An 8712-nucleotide genomic window follows, 5' to 3' on the forward strand; every position below is an offset into this window, starting at 1 on the left:
GTGTGTGTGTGTGTGTGTGTGTGTGTGTCAGTACACTCGTATTACTCATGTTGTGGGGACTTAAATCTGTTTATACACTCACACTGTGGTGACTCAACTTCTTCAAGTCATTTTAACGTGAAAATTAGATTAAGCTAGGGTAAGAATAATGCTTAAATGAGCTATTTTGGACAGGGTAAGCACAAGTGGCAACCAACGGTCAGTCCATGCAGATGGTCGCCCACCTCTGAGCCTGGTTCTATCGGAGGTTTCTTCATGTTAAAAAATAGTTTTTCCTTCCCACTCTTGGAGATTTTTCTCCCTTTAAAAGGGAGTTTTTTTTCCCTCCCAGTCGGTTAAGTGGGAATTGTTGGATAGTTTGGTTCCTCTGTATAATGTTGTGAGGTTCTGTAGTAAGGACTTTACTATGTCAAGTGCCCTAAAATATTCTGTTGTGATTTGGCGCTATATAAATATAATGGAATTGAATTGAACAGTGACATCACACATTGGTTTGTGAACTGCCTATACGAAGCCTAGAGTTCGGATGTTGGCTGTTGGCATCTTGGCAGTTTGGAGCCAAAAGTGATCATACATGGACAAACTGAGAGGGGCTGAGCAGTGGATCTGACTTGATCTGTTTGAAAACCAGACACTACTACGTCCTGCCCACCGATAGTAAAAACCTGACTGCACCACAGGCCTGTCAATCAAACGGACACGCCCCCAAAAACACAGCTTGTTGAGGCCTATTTTCTAATTAATGACGGGATTACTGTCAGATTGAGCACTAGAAAACTAATAAGAATGAGTGACTTTTGCTAACAATACCAAAAGAACTTGTGAAAAAACGTTATTGACTTTGTATTTCATGAGAGAAGTTGAATGGGAGTCTATGCAGACAGAGGCTTTTTGGAGTCAACCCCTAGTGGCAATTTGTGGTATTGCAGTTTACGGCACTTCTGCATTGGCCTAATTTTTCGGACTTGGAAGCTATATCCACTTTTATATATAGTCTTTGGTATTAGAAGTGTATGAAAGTGAGATTTGGGGAAATTAAGGACATTTTTGGTTGGTCCACTCTGTGAAAAGTGACTGATTATTAAAACTTGACTCTTTGATGCAAATAACTTATATTCCTAAATATAAAATATGTTATTGATTGTACAGTAAGAGCACTAATTATCAAAACAGCCCCATTATATCCCTTTTGTTCAGTTTAATTGTAGTTGTCATCACTGTAAGCAAATTAAGCGTAACTGATCTGAAATTAGACATGGCCACAGCCTTATTTTTAAAAGCAGCTTTTAAAAATATTGCCAAAATTGCATAGGACTGGAAAAAAACAATAGTGGAATCCAAATAAAGGTACAGTCAGCCCATTTCAAGGTACAATCCCACATGTTTTATTGGCTGTACTATGATTCTTCAACAGAGTGCAGTGTGCTATCACAGTGGGACAGCTGTGAAGCCACGTCGCTGGGGCACACTACCACCGTGACACCATGCTAATTCGCCTGTCAGCATGTTCATTATAATACAAGAGAAAACGAGACAGAGGGACAGAGACACATTCTGTTCTGGTGAAATCCAGCCATGATGTCTGCTGTAGTGGCACGGTGCTCAAACACAGCACATTACAGTAATGACAGGGTTTCTTATCTTCAATATTGCACAGAGAACGGCACAAGATTACTGGCAGTCAAACAGAGGAGGACCAATCTGAATGACTACAAATCAATTCTTGATGTTTCTTTGTGTGTGTGTGTGTGTGTGTGTGTGTGTGTGTGTGTGTGTGTGTGTGTGTGTGTGTGTGTGTGTGTGTGTGTGTGTGTGTGTGTGTGTGTGTGTGTGTGTGTGTGTGTGTGTGTGTGTGTGTGTGCGTGCGCATTCTGAACACCTCAAATCCAATTTTCTGTTTGCTTGAGCACCTGAAGCCAAACACAACGATAATATGGGCACAACTTGTTTTTGTCTATGAGTAAGTGTGATGTTTTGATAAAATGAAATCCACTGTATAACGTCAGTGACGGTCATGTTATGCACTAGCTTCTCACTGAGCAATAGATGGAGTAAAGGTAGCATCAATCTTTAGTCAGTCAAAGTAAAGGTAAATTATTATCTCTATCTCTATGAACGATAAAGTTCATAGAGAGTATAGTTAAGACTTGTTAAAAAAAAGTTACATGAACGATGATGTTCTTCCATCAGAATTTATCATTTATTTTTTCTCTTGGATGAAAAAATACCCGTTAGAGTTGAAGTTGGGAACTTTGCAGGTTTGGCGGACGTTTGGCAAACAACACAATTTCACAGGATCAGGCGTCACATTTTTTCACTGGACATTTTCTGGTGTTAAACTGGGCTCCAAGTGTTGTATGCTGCCTCTCTTTTCTTCCTTTGTTGTTATTTCAAAGCATTGCCGTTAATTATAAATTTTTGATGCTTTTACTATATATACAGTATCCAGTTTATACAAGTTTTCATCCTCCCGAGTATTTGTATTATGGTGATATACTGTAGATTGGTGAGTTTCCCATACTACAATGAGACTACTGCCTTTTTAAATCTGGCTAACATTGCATACAACAAGATTCAGTCAAAACCCGGTATATGGTATTTGAAACACTAGGCAGCTTGTAATTTGAAATGGCAACAGGAAGTCGTAGTATTTGGCTGACTAACTGTATAATTGAATCACTCACTCACTCTGTGACATATGTTTGCCTTTATAGGGCTGGCCCTGTTGTTGTGGGCCAGTCAAAAAAGCCAAACAGAGAACGGTCCGAAATAAAATATATTTCAGTTGTTGACATTTCTCGGGTCTGTAGGAAATGGAAGGACTGTTCCTTTGCTCCCATCTGCTGTGTATCTGTACACAGTAAGTAAAACACTTGTCTGTTAGATACCAAAGCAATTTTGCTCCTTCCTCCTCAGGAAACAAAAGCCCTGCACGCCATTTTCTATCACGACATTTAAACTGTGCACTACGATGACTTAGAGAAAGTGTCTCAGTCCACTGGAATCTGTACCCCTATAAATAGCTCCCTTATTTATGCTGCTGATGCAGGCTGATGCATGATACTGTTAATTTGGAGATAGACGCTTACAGCAACCAGTGGGACTCCACTTTGCCGCTCTCACACTTGAGACTCAAATGGCATTACTAACTCTGTAATCTAATCACTGGCCAGTGCAGTGATGTGGTCCACAGCACAGGCCCCAGGAAACTCCTGGGCATACAAGCAATTGATTAAGTTAATTGCATGGTTCACTTAATTGATTACCTTGTTATTTTTGCTAGTTTTGATAAGGCTCTATTGCACAGTGAGATAATGTTGACATAATGTGAGTATTAAGCCAAAGGCAGCATTGGTCTCAGGTATCTCTCTCTTCTCTCCCTGCTCTTGACTCAGTCAATGAAATACCAGTGTCCTGGTTGCGCACTGAATGAGTAATTCATGTTGAATTATCATTCCATTATCATAAGCATAATTAGTTTTATTTATTAGCAATTAATTCAATACATCCTGTCCAACAGAAAAATGATAAGCAGGGTGGATAAATGTGGATGAGAGCTGCTGACTGGTGCCAGCGTGACTGAGTTACGCTAATGTCACAAAGGTAAAGGCTGTGTAAGAACACAGCATAGGGGTGACTTATGTTTCAGATCGGCCAAAATTGTCTGCCTTTAAAGGGAATTTATAATGATTGCTCGGATATAACTTATCTAAAACTGAAGAGTTACAAAAGAGTTGCTCTCATCGAGAAAACGAGAGAGCGTAGTTTGCATGCATCCCTCATTGTAAAGGTTGGTAAAGCCAAGGGCATTTATCAGTGGAATGAATTGGCCGCAGACAACTGTCATTTCAATGCTGCTTTCGGGTAGGGCAGCCAGATTCTCTCTTTTCTTCTCCACCCTTCATCCCCCATTCGCTCCTCCGGTTCTTCATTATCTTGCTGCCTCTTCTCTCTCTTCCCCGTCCTAATCTCCCCCACCTCTCCTCCTGCACACTCATCTCCATTCCTTCCTTCGTCTCACACCGTTCCTCCCTCCTCCCTCCTCCCATCTTCCGTCTGCTGTGTGTATGAGGGATGACTCTTCCTCATGGCCTCAGTAATATTAACTCACCGGCCTCACTCTTTCCTGACAGCTCCGACCTTGTTAGAACTGGAGAGTGAGATGTCCACTTTTACAGCTGTAAAAAGCTGCAAGAGCAGCTGGTATGACTTGTTTTACCTTTCGGTTTTACCCTTGAAGAGGGATGTACATAAACATCATCATCATCATCAGGGGATGATCATTAAAGAAGAGAGCTGCCAGCACCAAAAACATCTCACTTCAAAACTCCACGTGTGTCTATTTTTAGCCAAAATTGTACAGTTGGGGAGATTCTTTCTTCAACTTTTCTCTTAATGTCCCATAATGGCTTTGCGAATTAGTAGCACCACCTACCTCACGAACACACCTTGATTTTCACACTTCTTATAAAAACCAATTACCATACTCCATCATGCTCCATGGCACCATTAAATGAGCTCATTAAATACCTTTAGGATTACAAATCAAAGTAATTGGCAATTAGGATTTAACTAATTGTTAAAAAACTTTAAGGATCTGATGCTTTCTTGCTTAATTTGTGGCACTGCATCGAACCTTATACCGCTGAATACTTGTTCATCAGCTGAGCCATTCTGATGATTGATGGCGACAAGCAGAACCAGGCAGGATCAGGTTTTGATATACTCACCACAGTAACTTTACAGTTGAGGCAGACAGGATCAGTATAGTAACTAAAAAGGTATCTCTCTGAAGTGTGCAGCTATTTTTTTTAAGGACAACCAATATCAAACTTTAGTTTGAGCTTCATGCCTTTCTTATAAAGTGATACTAAGAGGTCACTGCTACACTAGCAACTTTCTGAAGCTGTACAAAGGCACAGACAGGCTGTGAGCTAAATGCTAATGTCAATATGCTAACATGACACAACTTAAAAGCAGAAGTTTTTTTAATACAAAGTACAGCTGAGGCTGACGAATATGTCCTTGATTGTCTGTGCAAAATTCCATGCAAACTTCTTGCAAATCCTTCCAGTAGTTCATTGATTCCAAAACTGTGGCGAGCGTATCACCAGTGGAACACGAGGCTCCAACCTGGTAGAACAGAAGAGCCTTGCTTGAAAGGCCTGCCGCGACAATTGCAAGTCCAAAAAAAAGTTTCATTTAATTTAATGTTAGATAACAGTTATGCTGCAAAAATGAGTTGTAAATGATCTAAATATTTCAGAAATATCTTAGCTGCCTACGGTTGCGTCACATGATGTCCGACCTTAGACTGAATACAAAAGTGGATATAGCTTCCAGGTCAGAAAAATGAGGCCAATACGGAAATGCCTTAAACTGCAATACCACCGAGGGCTGCTTGGGGTGGGCTCCAAAAAGCCTCCGTCTCCATAGACTCCCGTTCAACTTTACTCATGAAACACAAAGTCAATACATTTTTCCGACAAGTTCTTTTGGTGTTGTTAGCAAAAGTCATACCTTCTTTTTAGTTTTCTGGTGCTCAATCTAACATTAATCCCGTCATTTATTAGAAAATAGGCCTCAAAAAGCGTTGTTTTTTGGGGGGCGTGTCCATTTGATTGACAGACCTGTGGTGCAGTCAGGTTTCTGCTATCGGTGGGCGGGACGTAGTAGTGTCTGGTTTTCAAACAGATCGAGTCAGATCCACTGCTCAGTCCCTCTCAGTTTGTCCATATATGGTCACTTTTGGCTCCAAACTGCTCTAAACTGACAAGATTCATTTTGGTGTCATTCGTTAAAGTCACTTCTTTTTATTAGTTTTCTGGCAGTCCTTCTGAAAATATTTCCATTAATAATTAGATAAAAACGAATATGTTCAGGGGCGTGTCTGTTTGATTGGCAGGCCTTTGGTACGGTCAGGTTTCCGCAATAGGTGGGCAGGCGTAGTGTCCTTGGAAATCAAGTCAGATCCATCGCTTGCTCCTCCCCCACCTCGACCAAATATGGTCACTCCTGGCTCCAAAATAGCAAAATGGCGACAGCCAAAACACCGAACTCGAGGCTTCAAAACGGCAGTTCACAAACCACTGGGTGACGTCATGATTGATTGCCGCTTGTGTCTGACAGCATATGCTAACGTTGGCTTGACGCAGTTGGATTTGGAATCCTTAGTAGTTGGTTATAGCAAGCAGAATGAGGGGAAATTAGGAATTCGAGAGACAAGTGACAAAACGATTTAACAGGTCAGAGAGAGCAAGCTGCAGGGAGCTTCGGATTTTGATCGATTTTTGTGAGTGCTCTCAATATTAAATGTATTCTTGGATTTTGAAGTCTTATTTTGTTGTTGTTTAGGCCTTTCTGGCTATTGCATGGTTGGATTTTATTTCAAAAAAGATAAATTATTGGTATCCGCAGTGGGAGGTGGCACTTGGGGAAAGTTGGGTTGGTGTATAGAGGCACATGGTCTGAAATGCTTGGGAATATTGGCTGTAGCTGACGAAATTTCAGTGTGGAAGAAAGTTGCAGATTGACTGATTGCTTTCCCCTGACTGAATGACAAAAACGGGCCCAAAATGTTGGATGGAGACGCACAATTTGATTTGGGTGAGTTAAGTGCAGTGGTTTCCAGTGCACATTCTGTGTTGTATGTTAAATGTCTTGTTACTTTACAGCATGATGTATCCAAACGCCCTTGGGTTTAGCTATGGAAACAGCAGCCCCTCTAAAACAGTGTGGCCATTTAAATAGAACAGTAAATCAGATTTTGCCTCAGGGAATAGAAGCCCATTTTCTTAGCCTCTATCACAATATATAAAGCCTTTGTACAATATATGGACTTGCCTGTGGGTTTCTCTAAATTTAGGGAATGGGACACGATAAGAGATCTGTCTCAGGTGAACCCTACTTAAGAAAACAATAACAGAATGCAGAATGAACTGAGCTACTGCCCATTTAACTCATGTGCAAGAGTTAACACATGCGACCTTGAAATATTCAGGAAGCACCACTCATGCGTTTGTCCTAGTTGCATCTAAAAGGATCTGGTCATGCTCACATTCCTTTTTCCAGATCTCATGTGCCTCCATGTTGATTAAGGCCCCCACTTTGGAGTTGGTTGACTGGAGCTACATGCAGGAGGTTTTTCTAGTGGGACAAAAAGTACACAGCCAGTTTTGTTTGTTGGCAGACATTTGCTGCTGCTGCTGCTGCTTGACTGGGAACTTGAACAGTGCGTCAGAATACTTAAGAGTTAACAGTCCTCATGAGAAAAGGTTGGTTACTTTGGCTTAAAATACACTTTTAAAAATGTTTAGCCTCTTTGCTGTTGTTCTGTTTTATAGAAGATATAGAAAACATGTATTTTTAATAGTCCTACAAATAAAATATGCACACATGACTACTAAAGTGCTTTCTAAATAAAATTAGACAAGTACTTACAATGTTTTTTTTTTATCGTTACCACTTATGCAGTGGCAACATGCTACATTGTGTGCATTCTTGATTTTCTTGCTCTTTTTCATCGTTTTAGTCTTAACATTTTCTCTTTAAATCTATTCGTTGTTGTCCTGAATCGCAGCCGGAGTCTTTTGAAAGCAGCGCATTCAGTCACCTGGTCTTTGGTGTCCTCCACTACTGCGGTAACACGGCAGCAGTAATAGAAATCTATAAAAGGCCTGTACGTGATGAGAGTAATAACAGTAGATTTAAACTGTGGCAGAGCAGACAGCCTTTCCCAGCTGTAATGACTAATACAAATGCATGTCTACGAGCCGATAGACTGAGGTCAATAATCATTGTTTATTACCTTCATTATAAACTGCAAATGTTGATCAAATTGATTATTTTGCACACGAGTCGAATGCAGTTGAGGAAATTGCCCCGATTGTGAGGTTCCCTGCTTTGGTTTGGGATAAATGAACCTGATAAATCCCCAGGATTACATTCAAATTCCGATATTGATTATATGCTGTGTGTAATTTCATATTTGCTGTATGATGAGGGACATGGGAGAGAGACACTGAGAGATAGAGGAGGTGAGGCAAACAAAATGACTGCGTGGGATTCATTTCAACAGATCTAATATCAGCAGAGTTGTACTGACAGGCACAGGTGCTTGTACGTGCACTAAACACACGCGCACGCGCACACACACACACACACACACACACTGACTAATTCAAAGCCATTTCCAGAGCTGAGCAGTTGCCTTCAGTGTTGCCGAGTGGGTGGGACCAACCTCCTACCAATGGCTTGGAATGCTAACAGGTTAACAAATGGGTCAGGGAGAGCTAAATGCGAGCTAACTAGGCCTGGCTAATTATTGAAGTAACCAAGTTTGCACCAATCCGGCCTCGAAGGCCAAGAAAGGCCACTGAACTGACCGGTCGTAGACAGGATGGCTGCTGATTAGTTGCAGCGGTTTCGTGCACGTGGGTCAGTGATCGCGAATGCATGGACGGCATCTCAAGCACTTTCAGTATGAAGAAAGGAGACACATGTGGCATCTGATCTATTGTCTCCCGTCTTTCTCTCGCTTCCCAGTCACGTAAACGGGTATATTAGCAACATTTAACCTTGCTCTCCAACTGTCATATCCAATAGTTCCCACTATTGTGAGTGAATTTATTCATCAAATTCATTTGAGTAATTAAAGATGGTACCGTAATAGTCCCTGTGGGATCCCTTGCTAATTCCCTTTGTAAATTTCAA

Source organism: Brachyistius frenatus, unplaced genomic scaffold (assembly GCF_029030835.1).
Source record: "Brachyistius frenatus isolate BFR_SWC_R1_liver_20210118 unplaced genomic scaffold, ASM2903083v1 Contig_5, whole genome shotgun sequence".
In the NCBI taxonomy this organism is placed as follows: Eukaryota; Metazoa; Chordata; class Actinopteri; family Embiotocidae; genus Brachyistius; species Brachyistius frenatus.